The sequence below is a fragment of the Mustela putorius genome, unplaced genomic scaffold (assembly GCF_011764305.1).
Source record: "Mustela putorius furo isolate JIRA1106 unplaced genomic scaffold, ASM1176430v1.1 tig00000450_pilon_pilon_pilon, whole genome shotgun sequence".
In the NCBI taxonomy this organism is placed as follows: Eukaryota; Metazoa; Chordata; class Mammalia; order Carnivora; family Mustelidae; genus Mustela; species Mustela putorius.
Window position 1 is genome coordinate 11,938,095 of NW_025421385.1, and position 27,065 is coordinate 11,965,159.

General features: G+C 43.7%; 1 protein-coding gene and 1 pseudogene across 1 annotated transcript in view; one reads left to right on the plus strand and one right to left on the minus strand.

Annotated features, from left to right (window-relative positions):
• The window catches only part of TIAM2 (TIAM Rac1 associated GEF 2), a 228,139-nt gene that overhangs the window by 159,470 nt on the left and 41,604 nt on the right, over positions 1-27,065 (minus strand). Inside the window, exon 2 of the mRNA XM_045080146.1 lies at positions 22,121-22,234. The gene's annotated coding sequence lies outside the window, so the exon portion shown is untranslated. The remainder of the gene's footprint in view (positions 1-22,120; positions 22,235-27,065) is intronic.
• On the plus strand, positions 13,697-14,627 carry LOC123392109 (annotated as a pseudogene).

The window sequence follows — 27,065 nt, forward strand, 5'->3', positions numbered from 1 at the left end:
GAAGCAAAACTGAAAGTTTTCAATCATCAAACCTGGAAAAATGTGAGCCTCATAATGATAACCCAAAACCTAAAATAAGTGACCATGAGTCCACACTGATAAAAATAACCAAACATGTAAGTGGGAGGTACTAATCTTTCTGACAAAGACTGCAATTATTAAATGTTGAATGAATGAGGAATATAGGAAATTATCATTAGAACAGCAGTTATATTGCTCTGATAAATACTAACTCAGTGGGCAAAACTACAGAGAAATAGAGTATCTGCAATGCCTCAAAGTACTTCCCCCCAAATTTGCTAAACACCGTGCTGGTTTTCAGGTATGACTACAAATTACATGATACTCCTCCCTCCAGAAGGTGGAGCTAAATCCCCTCCCCCTGAGTGTGAGCTGGGCTTGGCAACCTGTTTCTAAGTACAGATAGTGAAAAATAAGAAATGTACTATGGAGAAAGCTGGCTGACACCACTTTAAGCAAGTCATCAAGGTTAACATCACCAATAATAAGTCACGTTAATATCATAGGCCCCTAATATGGTACAAAGAGAAGGATATATCACCTTTATGATATTCTGCCCCAAATCAATAGCTTCATTCTAATATGGGAAAACATCAGGTAAACACAAAGGGGCATTCTACAGAACTCCAAATCATTACTCACCAAAAATGTCAAGGTCATAAAAAACAAATGGTCACAGATTGGAGAATACTAAAGAGATGACAACTAAATGCAATGTAGAATCATGAAACGACCTTGGAACAGAAAACATACATTAGTGGAAAAACTGAGGAAGCCCAAATAAGTCTGTTAACAGTATTAAACCAATTTTAATTTCCTAGCATTGATCCCTAAAATATCTTCTCCATATTGCATAGCCAGCTCCTAATAACCTTTCAAAACACAGGTTAAATGCCCTCTCTCCCAGGAAGTCTTCATTGATTACACACTCTCTGATTTGTTGGATACCATTCCTCTGTGCTTCTATCAAAAAACACTTATCATTCAGTACTGTACCGTTTTTCTCCTGTCAGCATCCTATAAGGGCTTGAGGAAGACAGAACAGTGGGGGATTTTGATCATGGGCTTTGGAGATCTGACAGATCTCAGCTCAAACACCAGCTCCACAACTGTGATCCATGTGATCTTGGGTAAAGAACTTAAATCTTTCATACCCTCAATTTTGCTCATTGGGAAAACGGACCCAAGACAAGGAGTTCTTCAAAGATTTAATGAAGGAACATACGGTGATTAGCTCAGTGCTTACAAATAGTATGCTTTCAACAATGGCAGTGAATGTTACCAATCAATTTTTTATTAACATATCATGTATTATTTGTTTCAGGGGTACAGGTTTGTGACTCAACAGTCTTACACAATACATAGCACTCACCACAACACATACCCTCTCCAATGTCCATCACCCAGCTACCCAATTCCCCATGCCCCTTCTCTCCAGCAACCCTCAGTTTGTTTCCTAAGAGTCTCTTATGGTTTGTCTCCCTCCCTGGTTTCATCTTGTTTCATTTTTTCCTCTCTTCCCTTATGATCCTCTGCCTTGTTTCTTAAATTTCACATATTAGTGAGATCATATGGTAATTATCTTTCTCTGACTGATTATTTGCTTAGCTTAATACCCTCTAGTTCCGTCCACGTCATTGCAAATGGCAAGATTTCGTTTCCTTTGATGGCTGCATAGTATTCCATTGTATAAATATACCACATCTTCTTTATCCATTCATCTGTTGATGGACATCTGGGCTCTTTCCATAGTTTGGCTATTGTGGACATTGCTGCTAAAAACACTGGGGCGCAGTGCCCCTTCAGACCACTACATTTGTATCTTTAGGGTAAATACCCAGCAGTGCATGTTACCAATCACTTTTATCATTGTCAAGGGCTGAGTCTTTTCTAGTGATTTGTACAGTACCTGGCAGGTGATAAGGACTCAAAAAAATGTTTGCTAAATGAATGAATGAATGACTAATCTTAACACTGACAAATATTTATCCAGTATCTACTTCACATATTAGCAATCTTTATCCTTAAAGGTATAGGACTAGACCTGCTTCTTTGGCTGTACATTAAAATCACCTAGGGAGGGCGCCTGGGTGGCTCAGAGGGTTAAGCCTCTGCCTTCGGCTCAGGTCATGATCTCAGGGTCCTGGGATCGAGTCCCATATCGGGCTCTCTGCTCAGCAAGGAGTCTGCTTCCTCCTCTCTCTCTCTCTCTCTCTGCCTGCCTCTCTACCTGCTTGTGATCTCTGTCAAATAAATAAAATCTTAAAAAAAAAAAATCACCTAGGGAATTTTAACAATCTACTAATGCCCAAGTGCCACCCTTAGAAATTCTAACTGGTCTGAGATGGAGCAGGTTGAGCCACTGAACTACTTGGAAGAAAATGAAATATACAGATAACAACATCCCAGGAGTAATAAGCACACCTAGAACCCAGTTCTTGGTTTCACCTTCTGAGGCGCTTCACCTCTGAGGTCTTCCTCCTAAAAACACATTGATTCAGTCTGATCAGAAAATTCAGGGACATTCTACAGAATATCTGACCAATACTCCTCAAACTGTCAAGGTCATCAAAAACAAGAAAAGTCTGAAAAACTGTCAGCTAATAGGAGGTTAATAATACATGATAACTGTAAGTAATGCAGTGTTGGGATGTTTGGGTGGCTAAGTCATTTGATCTTCCGACTCTTAATCTCACCTCAAGGTCGTGAGCTCAAGCCCCATGGGCTCCATGCTGGGCGCTGGACCTATGTTAAAAAAATAAAAAGTAATGTACTGTCCCGGCACAGAAAAAGAACACTGTGGGGAAGGGGCAGACAAAGAAAATCTGAATAGAACGGGCTTTAGTTAATAATAATGTATCAATATCAGTGCATTGTAACAAATGTACGTAATAATGTAAGATGTTAGAATCGGGAAACTGGGTATGGTAAGTTATACAAGACCATTCTCTATACGATCTTTGCAGTAATTCTGTAAATCTAGAACTGTTTAACAACAATAAATTTACTGAAAGGTAAAGAAAGTTGGCCAAAAAGTTAACAAGACAGTAAATAACGTGTGTTGGAGAGGATGTGGAGAAAGGGGAACCCTCTTACACTGTTGGTGGGAATGCAAGTTAGAGCAGCCACTTTGGAGAACAGTGTGGAGATTCCTTAAGAAATTCAAAATAGAGCTTCCCTATGACCCTGCAATTGTATTATGGGTATTTACCCCAAAGATACACATGTAGTGAAAAGAAGGGCATCTGTACCCCAATGTTCTAGCAGCAACAGCAGCAGTCACCAAACTGTGGAAAGAACCAAGATGCCCTTCAATGGAAGAATGGATAAGGAAGATGTGGTCCATATACACTATGGAGTATTATGCCTCCATCAGAAAGGATGAATACCCAGCTTTTGTATCAACATGGATGGGACTGGAAGAGATTATGCTGAGTGAAATAAGTCAGGCAGAGAGAATCAATTATCACATGGTTTCACTTACTTGTAGAGCATAAGGAATAGCACAGAGGACCTGGGGAGATGGAGAGGAGGAGGGAGTTGGGGAAATTGGAGGTAGAGAAGAACCATGAGAGACTGTGGACTCTGAAAAACAATCTGAGGGTTGGAGGAACATGGGGCAGGAGGTTGGGCGAGCCTGGTAGTGGGTATTATGGAGGGCTCGTATTGCATGGAGCACTGGGTGTGGTACATAAACAATGAACTCTGGAACACTGAAAAGAAATTTTAAAAAAATAAATAAAAATTAAAAAAAAAAAAAGAAAGTTGGCCAAGAGATACATGTGTGGCATCATTACACTGTCGGTCAGAGTACAAAGAAATTGCTGAAGAGTCATGGAAAATTTCAATAAAGAGAAGACTCAGATATGGGAAGTTGGAACGTACCAAGTGTGGGTAAAAAGTCAGAATGAAAGGAACAAGGGGATCCATTAGAACCAGTGAGACAGGAGCACAGAACATGCAGGGAAAAAATAATAATTAAATAAATAATAAATGATAATAAAAGCATAATTTGAACTGTGAACTAAAGAAATTGGAAGAAAATGGTTAATTTTTATTGATTTTTCAGGCCACAGGTGCTCGTTTCTTTACCACTTTTCTAATGTGTTCAAAAAAACTTTCTTTTTCCTTATACAAAATATCTTTTCACATAATGTATGTGTGTTAAGGGAGAGAGGGCCAAAAAATCTCATGTATGAAATCAAAAGCTCTTTCAGATTTCATATGATGGATCCCAAACTTGAGAAGTCAGTACTCTACTTTGTTTTCAACCCTGAAGATAAAATACTAAAATATATTAATTCAATCTTCTATCATACCTTGCTTCCTAAACTGACCCCTCAGGAACTTTACACGTCACCGGCATGACCTTGTGAGTTTTCTTTCAAAAACCCCGACACAGAAATACGGGTCTTCTGAAGATTTCTGAAATGGTACTTTATAGCATTAGACTGAATCTCAAGTACTTCACTGACAATTACCTCAGCAGATCCTTTCTATCACAATTCCAATATTATATTTTAAAAATTTTGTTCCTATGGAGAATCAAAACCCCTTTGATACCATGAATATTGATAGCACGCCACTACCAAATAATTTCCCGATTTTCCTTCTCACCCTGACCCCACGCACCTTCCATTTCTGAGAATGTTTCTAAGCGTTATTTAGCATGAGCTGACCGTAACAGCTTATTAAAAAGGCAAAACACCGGAACAATGTACTTTAATTTATGGACTCTTAGGGCTGAAAGGGGCTCTGAACACTTCCAGACCAGACCTGGCTGATGTGCAACAGACACTCCCACATCATGTCCGGACAGACATCCAGAGTCATCATTTTCCCCTACTTTCCAGTATTCTAATTGCTGAGGTACAGAAACCTGACAGGAAAATCAACATCCAACCATGAGCTAAATTAGAGTGATTACTCACATTATAGCTGGATTTATTTACTACTTATAGGCAAATTTTCATTGGGTGACATATTTTAAATGATATTTCATCTTAATATTGATTTACAAAGATCTTAAAGCCACATACACCAAATTCACTTAGTGGAGCTAATGTACTTAGTATTCCACAGAAAAAGAATTTGGGAAGTCGCTATTTTGAAAATATTTTGACATGCTTACTTGATCTAAAGCCGAAAAGTGATCAATACCTTATCTTCCTCTAAACAATACACGGACCTCAAAACCCTTCAGCTCCAGTATCCTCACTCCCATCTTCAATGTTACCACTGTCTATTGTTTCAGATCTACCTTGTTCTAATCACCCTAAAAATCTATTATTTTCAATCTGATGCTTGTAAAAATGTGTACATGTTCCCCAAAGTCCTGTCAAGGCATTTTACATTCCATTTCCTCCTTTTAATTCCATTAAATTTAATTCGATTTATGTGTGTATGTGGTAAGCCTGCTCTTTCTCCACGAATCTGAGTATGTCCTGCCCTCCCTCTCGAGCAACAATCTGAGTATAGATATCCATGTGGACATTGAAAGTATTATTCCATTAATTTCTCTTCTCTCTTATTGCTAGTGAGAAGTCTACTGTCTAGAACTGCTGTCTTTGTAAATAACCTATTTTTTCCTACACAATTCTCTTAAGATATTTCCCTTCAACCCTGGAGTTCCACAGTTCTGTATAACTTTTTATTCATTTGCTTTGTATTTCCTGCCCATGTTTCAGTGTGATTCTCCCAATATTATAATGTGTCCTTCATCCATTCTGAAAACAATATCTGCTATTATCTTTTTGAATATTGGCTCCTTCCAATTTCATTCTAGTCTTCTCGACTCTTACTAGACTGGCTGTCTCACTCTGTCTGCAAGTCTCTCAATCACTTACACGTTTCCAATCTCCTTCTCACTCTATGCTACATTCTATGTAACTATCTCAGATCTCTCTCCACATTCCCTAGATCTCCCTTCCATTTTGCCTCATCTGCTATTAATGAACTATTGTGCTGTTTTGGGGGTTTTTTTGTTGTTTTTTGTTTTTTGGGTTTTTTTTGTTTGGTTGGTTGGTTTTTTTATGAGCAAAGGGAGAGGGAAGGAGAGAGAGTCCTAAGCAGGCTCCATGCCCAGCATGGAGCCCTACACAAGGCTCGATCCCATGACCCTGAGATCATGACCTGAGCCAAAATCAAGTGTCAGACATTCAACCCACTGAGCAATCCAGGCACCGCTGGACTACTGAATTTTTAATGGCAGTAAGTACATTATATTTCTACAAGTTTTATTTGGTTCCTTTTCAAATATTTCTATTCTCATTTCATAGTGGACTATTATCTATTTGTTTATTTTTTGAGAAAGAGAAAGCACACACAGAGGGAGAAAGAGGCAGAGAGAGAGAGAGGAAATCACAATCCCGTGCCACATTCAGTGCGGAGCTCAACATGGGGCTCGATCGACCTCATAGCCTGAGCCAAATGAGATCATCAAGACCTGGGCCAAAATCAAGAACTGGATGCCTAACCAACTAAGCCACCCACATGCCTATGATTCTTCTTTTTTTTTTTTTAATGACTTTTGTTTTTAACAATTAGTTCTAACTTATTTCATATTTCCTTGAAGACTTTCCTAGTATCTTAAATTCTTAGAGTACAAATACTCCTGACTGTTACATTATTTTTGTCTCTTCCGAGTGGATTCTTTCTTCACGTTGTTTACAATGTGTGACCACATGCTCATCTTCAGAGAAAACCGTTTCCCTGTGTGAACCTCATTGCATCTGTGTGTACCTGTGATTACACCTGTCCAAGGCTGGTCTTTAATTTATGAGCTTTCTAATACCCAGAGCTGATGAAAAGAAAGAAATCAGTGGATATGAACACTATCCACATTCATTACTCAGCTTTTAATTCTTCTTTGCTCCTTTGTTAACTTTTGCCTGAAAAAGTCGAAAGGAATAAGTGAAAAAACTCAGAATATCGCAGGGAAAGTCCAAATGGCTTTCACCAGGAGGCCTCCTTGGACCCCGTCATCTTGGTGAATTCCCCACACACTGGAGCATGACTGTAGCTCAGAAGGTGAGCGCATCAAATCTCACCAGTACACAGAAAGTGGGAGTGCCTCCCATAGGAGGAAGCACATAACTGAGCTCAAAAACCAAAAGCCTTTTAACTGATGATGAGGAATTTCTTTCCAGCACACCAGGATATCTGGAGCAGCAGGACAGGCACAGCAGATAAGCAGGGGTGATAAATCACAATCAGGACAGTGTTTGCTGAACATGGACACAAAAGAAGGGGGGTTAGCTGGATAAAGAGAAATTTTAATGCTATCAGGCTACAGGACCGGGCATATCCAACCTTACAAACAATTCCTGGCCAATGAAACCAATGTCCAAAGATCACCAGATAGATTACTAGCATGAGGTTAATACTGAGATCTTACAGACCCTGCTGTCTCTACTAAGTCATTCTGTACATCTCTGCTCTAATCTACCATAAGCTGTTTTATAGTTAAATGTTAAAAAAGAAATGAATTCTCCTTGTTTCTAAGTCACTGAGCAGGGCGATCATATTTTATCTGTAAATACGGTCAAACTTGTTCATGATCCACTAAAGACAAAACAGAGAGTAATATGTTCTTGTAGTAACTATTCGGAAATAGTTTCGCATCTACATGAAAGTTTCAAGAATAAAGGATTCCCACATCCCTCTCATCCAAATATCCAGCTTCTCCAAGTATCAGCAACTTACACATCTGCTTCCTCTCTCCAGCTCTGCCTCCCTCCCCCACGTCTCTCTCTCCCATTATACACAGGCTGGAGAGTAATATCTGTACAACTCTACAGTATTCTTGTCATCTGAACTTCCTAAGTGTAAATAGCATCTACATAACATTTCAGTACTTTGGATGCCCAATGTCATAATAACTCATTTTTATTCTACTATGCCATAAAAAATACAGAAGATCAAGACGGACTTGCAATATTAGGATATATTCTGGCTTTTACTTTTCCAAAATAAATTTCTATAACTCATTTATATACACATATGTCAATAATTCAACAAATATTAATAACACCAGTCTACTAGCTGCTAAATTTACAGGAGTCAATAAAACAAACACTATCCCAACACTTGGAGAACGTGCACAGTATCTCCTACAATTTACTTCCGTCCTAGAATTCATGGTTAATCAGATCACGGAGAAGAGAGATTTTCCTAGGTTGCGCATCACACTATCAATTCCACAATCCATAAAAACTTCATTGTTTATTAAGTGCATTCGGGAGATAATTAGAATATTTTAAAAGTTCTATGACCAATCAATAGATCTAGTTAATATACACCACTGTAAATGGCATATTAATGTGAAATATTGTCTTGCCATCTGAAATATAAATCACTGGTATTATTTTTTATGGCCCAGGTAAAATAATACAAGTAAAAGTAAAATCTCAGCAGACAGATTTAAATTATATTCTACATTTTTTTGGCATCTTAATTTATTCTGTATAGGACCACTAAACAGTTAATCACATATTGTCTTCCCTTGCCACTCCTCCCCACACAAACCACAGGTAACAAGTTAAAAGAATAAATCTACTTTAAAAAAAAAAACAGTAAATCTACTTTCCACCGTGGCAAGTGCTAAATGAGGTGTGAGAGGTACATCTTTAAATAGAACAGTATGGCGGAAATCACCACCTCATTTTAAATCAGTTTGCTAAAGTCTTTGAAAGAGATGACATTTCAGAAATCATTCCATCGAAAAGAATCATAGCTGAAAAAGAGGGCATTTTAGGCCAAAAATATCTTGCCAACAGATTTATAGGAAACACAATGGTTTTGGTAGGAAGAATGCATGCTTTGGAACCAGGTGCACTTGGGTCTCAGTTCTGACTTAGTCATTATTAATAGTGCATTTTTGCCCTTGGGCAAGATTCTTCCCTTCTCTAAGGAAAACAAATGCGGAGAACAAAAGCCAACTGGAATTGTAAAAAGGATTAGAAAGAACAAAGCAGCACAGAGCACGGGGCACAGAGCACAGGCACAGAGCACGGGCACAGAGCACGGACTCCATCACTGGCCCGGATGGAGAGTCTAAGTGGGGACTACTTCCTACAGTACAGGACCCCCCACGAGGGTCCCTCTTTCCACCATGGACCTATAGCTTCACTGGGATCGTCTGCCCAGATGCTGTCTTTGGCACCAGACCTTCCAGTCTTCGTATTCTCTACCAGAGACCATTTGTTGCAGAGAAAGCCTAAGCAGTCAGTTGAGAATGTGTTACTGCTAAAACTATCAGCAACTACTTTGCTTTTACCCCAATAAAACATTCTTGCAGTGCTATTTCCCTTATTGTGACATATTTTTGAAAAACCAGTTTTGGGACACCTGGGTGGCTCAGTGCAATGAGCGTCTGTCTGCCTTAGGCTCAGATCATGATCCCAGGGTCCTGGGATCAAGTCCCACATCAGGCTGCTTGCTCAGCAGGGAGCCTGCTGCTCCCTCTGCCTGTGCTATCTCTGACAAATGCATAAATAAAATCTTTTTAAAAAATAAATAATATTTTTAAAATTTCCCTATAACTGCCACATTCTTTTCCTGACACACTGGATTTTTTTTCTCACTTAAAAAAGTCTTAAATGAAAGTATCTTGCTTGCCCTTAAGTCAACCGTTCTAATTTCCTTTCCAACCAAACACTTATACCAATTTTTTTTAATTAATGCTCTGTCTACAGACTGCTACTATTTGAGAATAGAGCTACTCTGATACAAGGTGAACCAATTACAAAACTGGAGGTTCAAACAGCTGTTAAAATGTACACTCAGAACAAGGTTAGCTGCTGCTAATGCGACAGACATTCACTGCAAGTGAAGTCAGTCGGACTCTCCAGCCCTGGCCAAACCCAACAACGGTCACAGCACTAATCGCAAACAAGCAAGCCTGGCAGCTAAGTAGGCAAAAATTCAGAAGACACAAAGATTAAACCATATTCCATTACCTAATTTTTCTTTTAAGACTTCAACAAAGATCAGGTATGAGACGAACTAGCTGTAGAAGCCACCCATTGCGAAGAGCACCCCATCCCAGGCCCCCACCCCCGCCTCCAGGTGGGAGACTACCCCACGGCTGCGCTCCGGGCCAGCAGACAGCAGAGGATACGAGCCCGGCCGGGCGATCCTCCCAGCCAAGAGCCTCCGGAGGTCAAGGCCCTGCCCCAAGTTCACAGGTGTGTCTGGCAGCCAGGACAGTAACGTAGCCTCTGGTTTTGTGCTCAAACAAGGAGCCAAGTTGGATGGAAGATTTCGAGATCTTTCTGTTCAAGCATGCTGAGTTTATGTGTCTGTTGCACCATTTACAGGACTATAAAAACATCTTGCGGCGTCTCAGCCAAACTCTCCCACAGTCTTTACGCACCTTCCCAAAGACACCAGCACCTCCGGAGTCACCCCACCAGCTCCCTTGCCCCTGTGCCCCAGCAATACAAGCCCATTTCTGGCAAGACCGAACCTTGCCTCGCCTCTTAGTCCGTTCCTCGCCCTTCACGGCCATGACCATGGCCATGCTGTTCCTTTTCTTCTGCCCTTTTCTTTTCCATGTATGACCTGCTCCAAATCTCTCACTGCTAAGGACAGGAGTCAGTCTCAAATCGGAATTCTGAAACTACGGCGGCTCCTACCGCCGGTGTGAGCGGGAGCCCCGACCCAGGGACCGCTGCCGGTGCTGTGCACTGGTCCATCACTCCTGCCTCGCTGCAACCGAAGCGGGGAAGCTCGGCCTACACACTTCTCTGCTTGGCCTCAGTAGAGACAGTGCCCTCTCTAACGCCTCCAAACTCGCTTCCCATCTCAGAGCATCTCAGGAGGTCTGTGGACAGACGGACAGAGAACGAGACAAGGGCCAGACTGTGTGGTGCTGGGACTTCTCCTCCTCCCTGGGCTCAGGTTTGCGGCATGAAGGCCTGTGGGTGCTGGAAAGCCTGGATGCTGGATGAGCCGTGGACAAGGAGCTAAGGGGGGACAAGCAGCACCAGGGAAGCAGCCCCTGGCTTTTGTACCGGCCACCTGTACAGAAGCAAGAGATTAAGATGCTGGACACCAACCCCAGGCCGGATCTGAAACACAGAGCACCCACTCTGTCCCTGCCCATACAGGCACAGCTTCCCAAAGCTGACCGGAAAACATCTCCACAGACGCGCCCTTGCCACTCCTCCCTCCACGGTCCCGCTCAGCCCGCATCGCCAACAGAAATGGCTCCGTAACAAATCCCAAACCCAGGGGCAGAGGCGAGCCTCCCGGGCCAGCAGCTACCCCTGAGAAGAGGGGACTGTCCTGTAGGACCCCACCCTGCAGGGGCACAGGGACATCAAGGGGCCACTTAGGGCACAACCCAGAGCAGATGCCCTACACTCTGGGCCTCTGCCTGGCTTCCAACTCCAGGAGGCAGGAGGAGCAAAGGCTGCCTCTCTCCAAGTCAGCGCGAGAAAGACAGGAACCAAACTTCTTTTAAAGAAAGCCAGTCAAACAAACAGCAGTGCTGGAAACAGGAAAAGCAGAGATCCGTGCTTCTGAAGGTGCGCACTATCCTTCCAGGGAGTTCTGGGGAGGAGGCAAAGACAACAGGCAGGCCTGGGCTCTGGGCAGGGGCGAGCACATGGTGCAGAGAACAGAATGCATTAGGGCTGAACCCTCCTGCCCCCCTGCCATCTCCTTCCCCTTTTCCTTCCCACAAAAACAGACCCTTCAGGGCTGGGAGCCACAGCAGAAGATTGAACCCATTGATTAAAACCAAGAAAATGGGCACCACGTCTGGGGGAAATCCCAGTGTACATGTGGGAGCGGAGTTAAAGGCAGGTCGGAACCTCCACATCAGAAAAGGCAGCCCCCCCAATTCTAAGGGAAGACACACTTACGCCCCCCCCCCCCCCGCCCCGACAATTATGGAGAGAAGCAGGGTCTGCCTGCTACTTACAAGAGGCCTGTTTTGAAAGCTGTCTCTACACCTGCAGAGAAGATCAAAGCCAACTTCTCAGCTTATCAATGGAAGGCATTCATCAGAACCCACCACCAGTGAGTGAAGATCACAAGTCATCTGAGGAAAAGCCAGAACATGAAAGGAAGGGCTGTAATGAACAAACAGAACTGGCCCCAGAAGAAACCTGATTTGTTGGACAGAGAAAACTTTTTTTTAAAAATTCAGATCCGAAACAATAACGGGTCCAAAAGCTATGGGAAAGGAGCCGTCAGAGGAAAAGAGCTCTCAACAGGAGGAAAAAGAAGTAAGCTTAAAATTTCTGAAAAGAAACATGGATTTGAGAAATAAAATGAACCAAGCTAAATCCCAAGGCTGTGAACCAGAAGAAAATACTGAGAAACATCACGGAACAAAAAGAGCCAGGGAAAATTTATCCCAAGGTCCCACATCCAGTCAAGAGGAGTTTCAGCAAAACATCACAGCATGAAGACAGCCCCCCGCCTGCAGCGGAACAAAGTCCCGAGCCCCCAAGCTGAAACAGCCACTGCCAGTCACATTGCCCCTTTAGGGTTCCTCCTCACACCAAAGGCGGCTCTGCAACACGGCCCCCTCGTGCTCTCCCAAGCCCGAAGATGAAGTGAGCCTCTCCCGTGTGTTCTGCACCAGCCAGACTATTGTCAGGATTTGGAATGCGAACAGGAAGAGACCAAAGGGCTGCCAGAAGATCTTGGGTCAAGTCCCGGCTTGTAACTAACAAGCTGACTGACCTGCTCGGGGTTGCTGGGCTTCATTCAGACTCCCTGAAAGCCGAGGGAGTGCGATGCACCCCCTTCCTCTGGCCTCTCTGGACATTCCTGCCTCCTGCACAGCAGAATCAGCAGGCCTGGGCCCCACCCCCGGAGGTTGAGAGGAGCCGCCTGAGATGAGACCAAGGAAATCGTGGTCCTCAATTCCCCAGACGACTAGCATATCCAGTGCTGAAAACCAGACAGGAAGATCTCTAAAAGTCCCTGGGCTCTGTGGAAGGCTGAGGGGAAGGGCGGGCCCCAGAACCTGTGTGTGAACCCCTGTCCCGTCTCTTCCCATCCCTGTGGTTCTAAGTCTCTTATCTTGCCGGAATCCGGCCTTCCTTACCTGTATGATGGAAAGGATGATGCTTCCCCACAATAAGGCTGAAACAAAATTATGCAGGTCTGGTTGACTCAGTCAGTAGAGCACGCCAACCTTGATCTCAGGGTGGTGAGTTCAAGCCCCTCACCGGGTGTGGAGCTCACATGAAAAAAAAATTACACAAAAACCTGGATACAGCAACCAGCACCTCGTAGGTAATACAACCGTTACAACTCTATAATTCAGGTAACGAAGGAATAGTGAGCTAAAAAGGTCAGTGACATCCTTCCCTGCTGAATTAGATTAACCAAGGGGATCCTGCCTGCAGTATAAACATGGCCAGGAGGCCGCAGCTAAGAGGGCCCCAGGTGCAAAGTGTAGCTTGTGCTAGGGTGATGGAGGCCTGAAACAGGATGAGGGGGCAGGAGCCTACACCCTCTGGGAGGTCCCAAGAAAGGCTTTCCTCCCCCAGTGAATAAGCCCTGTAGATAGCAGCAATGTCCACAGTAGTCAAACTATGGAAAGAATCTAGATGCCCATTAGAGATGAATGGATAAAGAAGATATGGCATATATATATGCAATGGAAAACTATGCAGCCATCAAAAAAAAAAAAAAAACCACAAAATCTTGGGAGCCTGGGACACCGCCGGGGGGAGAGGAGCGGAGCCAGTCTGAGCCCCGGCCCCAAGTAACGCTGCAGCCCCGGAGCCGCCTTGGAGGTCCCCCTCCTCCCTGAGTGCCTCTTCGCACAGCGCCGGCCCCCGCCCCACGCTCACTGGTACCACTACAGCAGGACGGGCCATGGCGGGTCGGGGAGGTGCAGCGCGACCCAACGGACCAGCTGCTGGGAACAAGATCTGTCAGTTTAAGCTGGTCCTGCTGGGGGAGTCCGCGGTGGGCAAATCTAGCCTCGTCCTCCGCTTTGTCAAGGGACAGTTCCACGAGTACCAGGAGAGCACAATTGGAGCGGCCTTCCTCACACAGACTGTCTGTTTGGACGACACAACAGTCAAATTTGAGATCTAGGACACAGCTGGACAGGAGCGGTATCACAGCCTGGCCCCCATGTACTATCGGGGGGCCCAGGCTGCCATCGTGGTCTAGGACATCAACAACACAGACACGTTTGCACGGGCCAAGAACTGGGTGAAGGAGCTACAGAGGCAGGCCAGCCCCAACATCGTCATCGCGCTCGCGGGGAACAAGGCGGACCTGGCCAGCAAGAGAGCCGTGGAATTCCAGGAAGCACAAGCCTATGCAGACGACAACAGTTTGCTGTTCATGGAGACATCAGCAAAGACTGCAATGAACGTGAATGAAATTTTCATGGCAATAGCTAAGAAGCTTCCCAAGAATGAGCCCCAGAATGCAGCGGGTGCTCCGAGCCGGAACCGAGGTGTGGACCTGCAGGAGAACAACCCAGCCAGCCGGAGCCAGTGTTGCAGCAACTGAGCCCCCCTTGCCTGCCCACTGCCCCCACTTCCTCCGCCTGACCGACCCGACTGGAATCCACTCTAACCAATCGCACTTAACGACTCGGGCTACCACTGGGGGGGTTGGGGGCAGGGGGAGGGGTCTACCATGAATTTTTTTTTTTTTTTAAACTTCAAACAATTTTATTATTATTATTTAAAAAAAATTTTTAAAGACCTGAGCTGAGATCAACAATTGGATGCTTAATTACAGTCAACCCAAAATTCAAATCACTTTAAAGTCTATATTTTTACTGTAATCTTGAAAACTAGCTTGATGACTTTCCTTTGAACTTTTGTTGAAGTTTATATACTAATTGCACTTACAATATGAATTTTTTTCTCATTTCCCCATTTTGCTACTATATAGTTTGTTGGACCTTAGAAAATTTATGTAACCATTTTGCATCCTAGTTTTCTTTCTTTCTTTTTTTTTTTTTTTTTTTAATTTTTTATTTTTTATAAACATATATTTTTATCCCCAGGGGTACAGGTCTGTGAATCACCAGGTTTACACACTTCACAGCACTCACCAAATCACATACCCTCCCCAATGTCCATAATCCCACCCCCTTCTCCCAAACCCCCTCCCCCCGGCAACCCTCAGTTTGTTTTGTGAGATTAAGAGTCACTTACCATGAATTTTGATCATAGGCCGGAGTGAGTTACTCCACCTGCACCTTTCTGTACAAATACTAATTCAATTTTAAGTCTTAAGTCACTTTTTTAATATATATGATCTGCTCTTCCCACTTCCAGCCCTTTCTACTGCTCTCCCACTCTTCCTTTGCTGGTAGTAGCCACGTGCCCCTGTTTCCCACCCCCCTTGTATGTGTGGAGGCGGGGGTTTGGAGCAGGTACCCTTCTTTCCATCTTGCTGGTGAGCAGACTCAGCAAGAGCATCCATGTCCTTACCATGTTTGGAATGGGCTTGGTTCTGGAGGGTGGGGCAGGCCCTAGAGGCGGGGGAAGGGAGAGGCAGCTCTTCTCTCAGATGGCGGTCACCAGGCCACCGCCCCACTCACCCCCGGACTCACAGCTGGGAAAGAAACCACAGCATTATCACAGCATTATTGTGACAGCCACCAACTCCTTGTCCACAACCTGCCCCTTCTCCCCGTGTCACCCTGACCTCTGGCTCTGAGCCCTGTTCTGACCAAATCACGATGATGAGTATTTGGGGGTGGGTGGGTAAGGGGGGGAAGTGGGAGGGGATGGAACCAACTTTTTCTGTATTTTGTATTGTATGTTTTCTTCAACATGTAACCAATCAGTATCTTGTCAATATAGTCAGCCGATCAATCGAAAAAAAAAAAAAAAAAAAAAAACACAAAATCTTGCCATTTGCAACAACATGGATGGAACTAGAGGGTATTCTGCTGAGCGAAATAAGTCAATCAGAGAAAGACAATTATCATATGATCTCCCCGATAGGAGGAATTTGAGAGTCAGAGTGGGAGGTTTGGGGGGTAATGAAGGAAAAAATGAAACAAGATGGGATCAGGAGGGAGACAAACCATAAGAGACTCTTAGTCTCACAAAACAAACTAAGGGTTGCCAGGGGCAAGGGGATGGGGCGGCGGGTGATGGACACTGGGGAGGGTCTGTGCTATGGTGAGTGCTATGAAATGTGTAAGCCTGATGATTCACAGACCTGTACCCCTGAAGCAAATAATACATTATATGTTAATTAAAAAAAAAAAAAAAGTCTAGGGAAATGTAGAAGAAAGCCATAACACTGGCTCCTGGCCAATCTGCCAACAAATTCCAATATAAAATTGTTTCAACCGAGATGATTTATTCATTTGAAAGCTATTTTCCTCTCGTGCTAAAAGTAAGAATTTCCAAACTGACTGAATTAGGACTCACATCACACCAGCAGCATGAATCTTCAGATGAAGGAAAACGTACAGAGAAGTTCATTTTAAAACAAACCTTATTGTTCATATTTTAATTGAAGTGGTTTCAGGGTGTCTATCTACCTAGTGTCTATCTAAACTCAAGGGTGTCTATCTAACAAGTAACCCCTGGTAATGAAGTTTAGAACCTTAAGGTGTGGATTTGAAAAGATTTAACGGGCCAAATCAAGTTTGGTGTTTGGTTTTTTTGTTGGTTTTTTTTTTTTTTTAAAGTCTTCCACTGACCAGAAACTCAGAACAATACAAAATTCCTCCTTGTTTTACTCATTCTCAGTATCATTTTTTTCCACCACACCCTTTTTCTTTGGAGTGCAGATCAAGCCAAAAATAATTTGGCTAAATTCAGTCCAATGGAAATGGTTACTACACGTAAAAGAACAGATTTTCAAGTCCTCTCAAACTCATCTTTCCAGAGTCTAAAATAAGCAGAGGAGACCTCAATTCACCACAAACACAAATGAGTTTTATAAAGTCTCCCCAAAATCTCGGGAGGGGGGGGCTAGATTTTTTTCAATCGCTTTCTATCATTCAAATAGCCCAACACAGTGTAAAATCCCTACATGAGCGATAATAGCGTTTAATTGGCTTAGAAGACCTTGTTTTTCACCTTTCATTGAGGATCCAGATTCTAGTTTTGTCCAAGAAGTGAAAATGAGTTTGGCAAATAGACCCCAGTGTCCAACTGGCATCTGAACAATAGGCAATCTGGCCGCTCAAATCTACATTAAAACTAAGGGATTTGGCTGAGTTCAAGTCTGAACAGCAGCTGCCCTGACTCCATTAGGCATCACAAGGACTGTACTCCCTTCTCATCATGAACCCTGCTGCAAAAAAAAAAAAAAAAAAAGAACACGGTCTATTCTTTGATTTTTCCATTTTCATGATAGGAAGTAAATACACGTTATTTCTGAAAGCTCTATTTTTCATGCCAAAAAAAAAAAAATTATGCTACTATTGGAAGTAAAACAAAGCAACAAGAAAACCAGAATTGCACTATTGCTTACCCCGCACGTGTCGCGGCTCATTAAATGTCTTCCTGCCTGACATTCTGCAAGTTGCTCCCAGGGAGTCCATCTGGTCACTAAGCGACGCTTTCAATGACAAAGGCTCCCTAACAGCTCCATCAAAGGCCTGACTGACACTGAGGAATTCCCATAGGTAATGAGATTATTCTAATCTCTGATTGATGAAGTATTTTTCTAAGTAAGGAAATAGATACGAAGACAAATGGGGTGGGGGGAGTAATTAGCAGACAAAGAAGAGAAGATGACGCATCTTCTTTGACACGAGAATACCTCAAGGTCATAATTATCATGGAAATTTTATACAATTTCTCAGAAGATGCCTCTACAATTTTATAATGCAACACTCCAGGCGAGAAATTCAAAATTAATTGGTTTGGGTCAAAGGTGATTTCGTAATGCTAAATTACAGTACAAATGATTGCCAAATTGAAGTTTGGAAAAAGGGTTAAATTAAACATGGACTAGAGTGAGATTCAACTGCATAAACCATTTTCCATCCCCCTGAGCTTCCCAACTATCTGTCAGTCTTCTGAACACAGCGCATTTTTCCAGATCTTTTTGCTTCTGAGAATCAAGCTCAGAGGAAGTAAGCAGTTTGCTACAGGCAGTTCCTTTAATCTGCCTCTCCTTCTGGAACAGAGACAAGGTACGTTAAACTAAGGAAGCTTAAGCTTCAGGATCCTTTGAGGCCTTAGGGCCCCACGTGTGTTCACAACAGGCATACAATTAGAAATTAGAAAAAAAAAGTGTTCTTCTTTTTAAGAGAACCCCAAACTGCATGAGCTTGAGGCCCACCAGAATCTGGATCCTCCTGGACCTACACTCCACTTTTCATATCCTTTACGTCACTATCCAACAGCTTCTGGAAATGTCAGGGGAGGCAAAGAAAGTAACACAATCCTCAAGATCCCACCATGGCCATCAGGATTTTGTCTTCAAAGACATGGCCCAGCAAGACTTCAAGTAGTTTCTTATTTCTCAGGTTGCGGGGTGGGGGAGGTAGGCAGAGTGACCGGTGAGGGAGGCACTCATTATTGCTAAAGAGGATGAAAACAATTCTGGCAATCAAAACTATTTTGGAACACTGACCAAAACATTACTCTTGAGTTGACAACTCATTATATATTAATTTAACTCCCCACAGTAAAACTGTACAGGAGAAATTGCTCTTTTTAAAAAAAAAAAAATTGTATTTTTCACAGATTTGAGAGAATGAGTGCACACCAGCACATGAGCAAGGAGGGGAGACAGCTGCGTAAGGTAGGAAGAAACACCTCAAAGAAGACTCCCCGCTGAGCAAGGAGCCCAACACAGGGCTCCATCCCAGGACCCCAAGATCATGACCTGAGCAGAAGGCAGATGCTTAACCAACTGAGCCACCCAGGCACCTCAAAATGTATAATTATGGTAAAATATACGTAACAAAATTTGCCATTTTTTTAACCATTAAGTGCACAACTCAGTAGCATTAAGAACATTCACACCCATGTATAGTCATCAGCACCATCGGTCTCCAGAACATTTTCATCTTACAAAACTGAAACTCCATGCTCATTAAACACTAACTCTCCCTTCCCCCTCTACCCCTAGCCCCAGGCAACTACCATTCTGCTTTCTGTCTCTATGAATTTGACTACTCCAAAGATCTCTTAGAAATGGTGTTCAGCGATAACACACACAGTTTTGTGATTGGCTTGTTTCCCTTTGCATGAGGTCCTCAAGGTTCATTCATGCTGAAACATATGTCAGAATTTCCTTCCTTTTTAAGGCTGAATAATATTCCACTGTCTGTACATTCTACCTCCTGTTTACACATTTTATTTACTCATTCATCTGTCCATGGACAGTAGCACAGCTTCCACATTTTGGCCACCATGAACAATGCTGTTCTAAATATGCTACATACACCTGTTTGAATCCAGGCTCTCAGTTCTTTTAAAGTATACACCCGGAAGTGGGGCTGCTAGATCGTGTGGTTACCCTATTCTTAATTTTTTTAAGAAACCACCATAATGTTTCTCTTAGCAACTGCACCACTGCACAGTACAACCAACAGTGCAGCAGGACGGTTCCGACGTCTCCACATCTTTGCCAACATTTATTAGTTCCGGGTTTTTTTGTTTGAGTAAACTGCTTTTTGCTTGTTTGGGTAAACGTTTTAGAAACAGCCATTCTGATGAGTGTGAAGTGGTACTTCATTATGGTTTTGATTAGTGATACTAAGGATCATTTTACCCGCTTACTGGCCATTTGTACATTTTCTAATCCTTTGCCTAGGGGAACAGAAGTCTCTTGCTCAACGTTTTGGGAGTCCCCCCATTCCAGCTTGCTGAATCCACTTACGGTAAACATGCTGCAAGAGAGGGAGAAACACCTAGAAGTGGAGAGGCAGAAAATGACCTTGTTTATAAACAGTAACTGGGTTTGGCTTTATTAAACAACAGGTCTTTGGTTCTCTGTGACAAGAATTAACACATACTGGGGTGCCCTGGTGGCTCAGTCGGTTAAAGCCTCTGCCTTCGGCTCAGGTCACAATCCCAGGGTCCTATGGGCTCTCTGCTCAGCATGGAGACTGCTTCCCTTCCTCTCTCTCTGCCGGCCTCTCTGCCTACTTGTGATCTCTGTCTGTCAAATAAATAAATAAAATCTTAAAAAAAAAAAAAAAAAAAGAACTAACACATACTGGGATTTCGCAGAGTTCCAAGCATTGTACTCAAGGCTTTCCTTTACGTACACTCATTTTTTAATTCTGACAATAATGCTATGGATACAATTAGTAGCCCCTGTTAAGGATGAGAAAACCGGAGATTTGACATAGCTGAAGTACTTGGTGGCAAATCACAGAGATGGGGAGCTGATGAGTTGGGATTCACACCACAGTGTAGAATTTAGGGAACCAAGTTCTCAGCCATTAATACACTCTCTGTCCTAGTGCATCAAACACGGGAATCCAAAGCCCAAGAACATGAGTGCTAAGCAAACAGCAACACTTTAGGGTAAAAAGTAGAACTCAAAGGCCTTTTAGGAGCATCTGTTGGGGGCTGAATGTTTGAGTCCCCCTCCCCTCATTTGTATGTTGAAATCTTAACCCCTAATGTGATGGTATCAGGAGGTGGTGTTTGGGTAGTCAGAAAGTATAGGATGGTGGAGGCCTCATGAGTGGGATTAGTGCTCTTAGAAAAGAGGCCTAGGGAGCTCCCTTTCCCCTCTTGCCATGTAAGGACACAGCGAGAAGACAGTTGCCTACAAAGCAGGAAGCAGGCTCTCCCAGAATCCTCTGGGGCTTTGATCTTGGAATTTCCAGCCTCCAGAACTATGAGAAATAAATGTTTGTGCCATGCCTAAACAAAGAATTTGACAAAATTATAAATCATACAAACAGTTAAACAATTGTAACCAAAAATTTACAGTATTTTTGCTACAGCAGCCTGGACAGACTAAGAAACTGACATGGAGAAGTGGAGTGCTGCTGTTATAAATACTTTTGGAACTGGGTAACAGGTAGGAGCTGGAAAAGTTTGGAGGTACATGCTAGAAAAATCCCACACTACCACATTGGACCTTTAAGGATGATTCTGGAGAGGACTCAGAAAAGAGCTATACAGAAAGTGGTGCGGTCTCAATGTTTTTGTCTCCCCAAAATTCATGCCCTGAAACCCCAAACTGCCCAAACTGCCATGATGGCAGTAGTAGGTGGGACTTTGAGAAGGTGATTAGGTCACCAGGGTAGAGCCCTCATGCATGAGATTAGTGCCCTTATAGAAGACAGCACAGAGAGTTCTCTAGGCTCTTCTGCCAAGTAAAGATACAAGAACTTAGCCACCTGGAAGAGGGCCCTCACCTGATCTTGCAAGCACCCTAATCTTGGAGGTCCAGCCTCCAGAACTCTGAGAAATCAATTTCTGTTGTTTATGAGTTACTCAGTCTGTGGTATTCTGTTATAACCAGCCTGAAAGAACCACGACAGAAAGCTTCCATTTTCTTCGAGAATACCGAAGTGATCGCGAGCACAGCGTGTGTAGGACTATGGATGGTAACAGTCGTTGTGATGAGGTCTCAGATGGAAATGAAGTTCCCGGCAACATGAGGCAAGGCAATCCTTGCCATAAAGTGTCAATACCTTGGCTGACTTGCGTTAACGTTCCAGCGCTTTGTGGAAGGTTGAGCTGGGGAGTGATGAAACTGGGCAGTTAGCTGAAGTAATTGCTAGCAAAGTGTTGAAGATGCAGACTGGACCTTGTTTGCTTTCTCAGGTTCACGGCTAGAGAGGAATTTGCCTCAGGACGAACGGTACACCTGAAGTCCCACTCACACCTCATTTAGGTAAGATTCAGATGAGACTCTGGACTTTTAAAGCTGACGTTGGAATGACTTCAGGCTTTTGGGGGCGGTTCAGATGAATGAATGTGTTTTGCATTTGAGAAGGACATGAGTTTGAGGGGCGGGGAGGACACACCAAATGTTATGGACCGAATGCTGGTGGCCTGGTGGCTCCCCAGGTGGCTGTGGTGAAATCCCAAACCCCCGGTGGGATGTTTTTAGGATGCACGGCCTCTGGGAGGTGACTAGGTTATGAAGGTGGCGCCCTCATGAAAGGCACTAGTCCTCTTATAAAAGAGGCCCCAGAGAACCCACTCACCCTTCGTCCACGTGCGGATGCAGTGACAAGATGGCCGTCTCCGGATCAGGAAGCAGGCTCTCACCAGACACCGCTTTCACCTGGGCTTTGACATTGGACTTCCAGCCTCCAAATCTAGGAAAAACAGATGCTTGCTGTTTAAGACACGCAGTTACAGTAATTCCATTACAGCCGCCAAACTAAGACATTATCTACTATAGCTCCCTTATCTCATTCTTTCCAAAAGTTTTTCTTTTTGAATTTGATTGTCCTGAGGGCCACGCTCAGCCTGAACAACCTCTACCTGAGCTCAAAGACCCCGGGAAGATGTCAAGAATCACCATTATCCCCATTAAGGAGCAGCATTATGTAGCCTTTCTGTAGAAAACAGAAGAAAAACTTCAAAATAATCAAGACAGCTTGGGCACCAAAATCAAGGCCTTTTTCATAAAGGGAAAAAAACTATACCAACTACGGAAATGCTGATAATCGTGCTTCACTCCAACCTCATTACAGTGGAGGGGATGGGGCACTTCTGGTGAGGGCACTTCAAGAGGCCTCACCTCCAGAACCAAGCCCCAGGAGAGACTGGAAGCTGGTTGCCATGCAAGAGGCAAAAGTGGTCTCATCGCATCACATGGCACACTTAACTTCACGCACTCAACTCCTCTCGCATGGGGGCAAGGGGAATTCAGGAGAAGCAAGCAGGAAATGTGACTGGTGTCCCTGGGGGCGTACAACCTAGAGGCCTGGAATTCAGAGATGTGGTGACTCGGGACACATGGCAGTGCTGCTTCTCCTAAATGTCACTAATCCCAGGAGAGCCTACATTTGTAGATTTCCTCTCCACAACCTATGGCTGCGAAATACAACTTTCATCAAAGAATTAGTGCAATCAAACCTCCAAGCATTAGCTGAGGATGTTACCATGAACCTCAACTTACTACACCAGGTACTACCGGGTATGAAAGTGACTTATGATGTCTGTTCCTCATGAGCTTGTATCTCAGACTGTAATATATACATATACACACAGAATAGGAGATTACAAAAATACATAAATAGGTTACATGTTACAGATCTAAAGTATATATGTAACAGAAAATAATATATAGGAGAAATATGTATTACATAAGACAGATCATATGCGTAATTAAATTTTATATAGTCTATAACAGAGGAGTATATGTATATTCTACACATAATAAAGATTATGCACATTGTTTTTTCTTTTATTTATTTACTTGAGAGAGAGAGAGAGAGAGGGCATGCACAAGCAGGGGGAAGGGACAGAGGGAGAAGAAGCAGGCTCCCCACTAAGCAGGGATCCCAACACAGTGCTTGATCCCAGGACCCCAGGATCATGACCTGAGTTGAAGGCTGACATTTAACCAACGAGGCCACCCCAGGTGCCCCCAACTTATGCATATTGTAAATAGATTATTTTGCATGTTACATATATAATAGAAGATTGTATATATATATCTCTTTGTAAATTAGACTCATAAGTAGAGTACGGAACCATGAAACACCCCTAGTGTGTGTCTGAGAAAAAGAGAGAGAAACACCCTGTTCCACGTACTGGCACCAACCAGCTCTCTGGAGAAGTGCAGTTTCAGGATCCTCGCTCTATCTATCAAAGTTCACTAATTTTGGGTGCTTGGGTGGCTCAGAGTCAGTTAAGCATCTGCCTTCGGCTCAGGTCATGATCCCAGAGTCACTGGATAGAGCCCCACACCAGGCTCCCTGCTTAGTGGGGAGTCAGCTTCTCCCTGGACCCTCCCCTCCCTTATGCCCTCTCTCAAATAAATAAAATCTTAAAAAAAAACAAAGAAAAATCTCATTAATTTTTTTCAAATATTTAACATAAATGTAAAATGCTTAGGAATCAAGTTAAGATGTAAGAATTTCTTCAGTTAAGAAAATGCTCTGGTATCATAGAAGGCTATATGATCACATGGGAGTAAATGGTTGCAAACAAAGCTTTTCCTTCTCATTGGCTTCAATAAGATCAGAATTCAAATCATATTTTTTAAGTATATCCATATACCTCAATGAAGATGTTTTTTAAAAAGCATATCCATCTTTGAGCAAATCCCAGTATCAAATTGCAGACTTACAGAAGGTTATAAATTAATACCCCGTTTACAATAAGATCTCTAAACAGAGACAGACTTCCCACATCGGGTAAAGCAAGGTTCTAATTGGCAGCAACCCCATGGGTGAGCTTGGAAGCAGGTCCTCCCGCAGGGAACTCCACGATGACAGCAGCCTGGGACACAGACCCTGAGTCCCAGGCTCGTGCCTGAGCCCAGATTCCTGCCCCACAGAAGCTGTGGGAGAGCCACGGTTGCTGCAAGCCTTTAAGTGATGGGGTAATTGATTACAGGACAATAGGTAACTCACATAGCTACCCTGCTAAAAATTACCCTAACAATGATGGACAGCATGGATCCTTCTTCCAGTTTCTAAATTTCCGTTTTAGACCAAAGTATTCTTTATTATACAGAACTGATTTTTTGGTGTACAGATAAAAAACTGAACTGGATTTAATAGAGTTTGATGCAGCTTTTTATTTTTTTATTTTTTTAAAGATTTTTCTATTTATTTATTTGACAGAGAGAGATCACAAGTAGGCAGAGAGGCAGGCAGAGAGAGAGAGGAGGAAGCAGGCTCCCCGCTGAGCAGAGAGCCCGATGCGGGACTCGATCCCAGGACCCTGAGATCATGACCTGAGCCGAAGGCAGCGGCTTAACCCACTGAGCCACCCAGGCGCCCTGATGCAGCTTTTTAAAAACAAGAAGAAAAAAGAAGAGATTGGGCCACACAGAGCAACACCAGGGCTGGGTCTGTATGGCAGGATGACCGAGTAAAGGGGCAGCAAGAAGGTGGCATGGCAGCCCAAGGAGAGTGGCCTCTGATGAAACCAAACCTTCCAGCACCTTGATCCTGGATTCCAGTCCCCAAAACGGAGAGAAAATAATTTTATGTTGTTAAAGCCACCACCACCAACAAAATAGGATTCTGTTACATGGCACATTTTGAGACACAAGAAGAGATAAGATCATCAAAAGCTTATCTGATACGATACCTAGGCAGAAGCAACTTGTTCTGGCCACAAGGCAAAGATCCCCACAACTGATACTGCTCAGGGACCAAAGGCCAAACGAGGCCCAGCAGCACCAGCATCGGACCTCCTGAAGGTGGCAACCAAGACAGGATCTCAGGCCCACATCACCACTCCCAGTTCAGAGGAGGAAACTGAATGGAGGTCACAGGAGTTGGGGTCAGCCATCAGTACAGAGATGAGTACACTCTTGTCCTGTCCTGAGGCAGGGCTCTGGCCATGCAGACAGCGAGAGGCCTGTGGCATTTCTCCCCTTTCTAAGGGGATCGGGATACTGTTTGGTACAGGAGTAGCAAGGCGCTCAGCCCAACTCAGTGCCCTGCCCCAGGCCCCCCGCCACACCTGGACTGACTCTGTTTCCCAGTTTTGCCTTTTACCTCCAGCATCCCCTTCTAAATCTGCAGTTTCTCAAAAAGCTTCCTCTCAAATAATGCAAAACCTCCCCACCTCTCAGGATCTCCCCCTTCATCTCAACCAGCATCACCTACCGAGAGAGACGGCACTGAAAACGGGAACAAACAGCAGAATACAAACAAGGTAATTCTACCCAATGGCCCGAAGTCACTGAGAGACATGGAGGTCTGGAAGCAAGAGAAGGCAGGAAGATGTGAGCTGAACACGCTAGTAGAAACGCCACGGGAAGTGTCACAGCTTGGCCTGTTACTTGACATCATACAATTTATAAAGCCCTTCAGATACTTACCCCCCCCAACAATCGTCCTCCCAACAACCCTTTATTTGTGGTCCCACAACTACTAAGTAGGAGCACTGGGATGCCTTTGGTCTGAAAAACTTGAGCGTTCGCACTACTCAAAAATCTCATAATTTTATACCAGAATGTCTGTATAATCCATCCCTTGCCATTAAATGAATGGCAGGAAAAAAAGAAAAAAAAAACCCCAAACCCTGGTATCTTTCATCGCATTTAGGAAATTACATAATGACAAAAGAATTGTAATTAAGGCAAGGTCAACTTCAACCTCGGACTGTGGCTACGTAAACACACCACCCCAACTGTCCAGGAGATCGATAAGCCACCCATACATTCCAATATTCCAGAGCCCTCTCCAACAGGAAATCACAAGGTAGCCTCCACCCCTCTGCCTCGATTTAAGTCCATTTCGTCCAGACCTCTGCCCTACACACCATATAAAACCATCCACTATTCACAACACCCTCCCTTATGCCTCCTTTTAAAAAGTCTAAGTTTAGTTTTTTTTTCATCTTAATCATAAACACAGTGTTTTTCACACTAGCTTCTCAACGCAGCACTGTTGTACTCAACATCTTCAATGCTTTGTTGAACAGACCGGAAACAGCAAAGGAAAAAAGGCTGCCGGTTTCCCTCAGCATTTCCTCTGCACTTTGCCTCCCATCTGCAGCTGGCCGCGAGGGAAGACTGGTGAAGGGAAGGTGGAAATACGGCATTCCCGCTCTCGGACATCTCCTCGAGCCAGGAGGCATCAAGAACAAAGCGTCAGTCTCTTGAACCCCACGCTTCCCATCTCAGAGAACAGAGAGGGAGGGCAGGGCAGGTGAAACCCAGTGCACACAAAGGCAGCTAGCAGATGGCGGGTCAGAGGGCACCACGGAGCCGAAATGCCTCCCACAACAGGTGGGTAATCTGAAGGGCGACGAGGGCGAGAAGGCTTGATCAAGCTCAGAGCACGTAGAGACTTTCCTTAAACTTACTACGATCCTTATCACGCAGGTATGCTCGCTTTGGGAAAATTCACCAAGATCCCAACATGATTTGTGCTCTTTAGATTTTGGTAAAAAGTTTTTTTTTTTTTTTAATACTCCTTACTCAGCAAATCTCAAGGGGAAAAATTCTCCAAG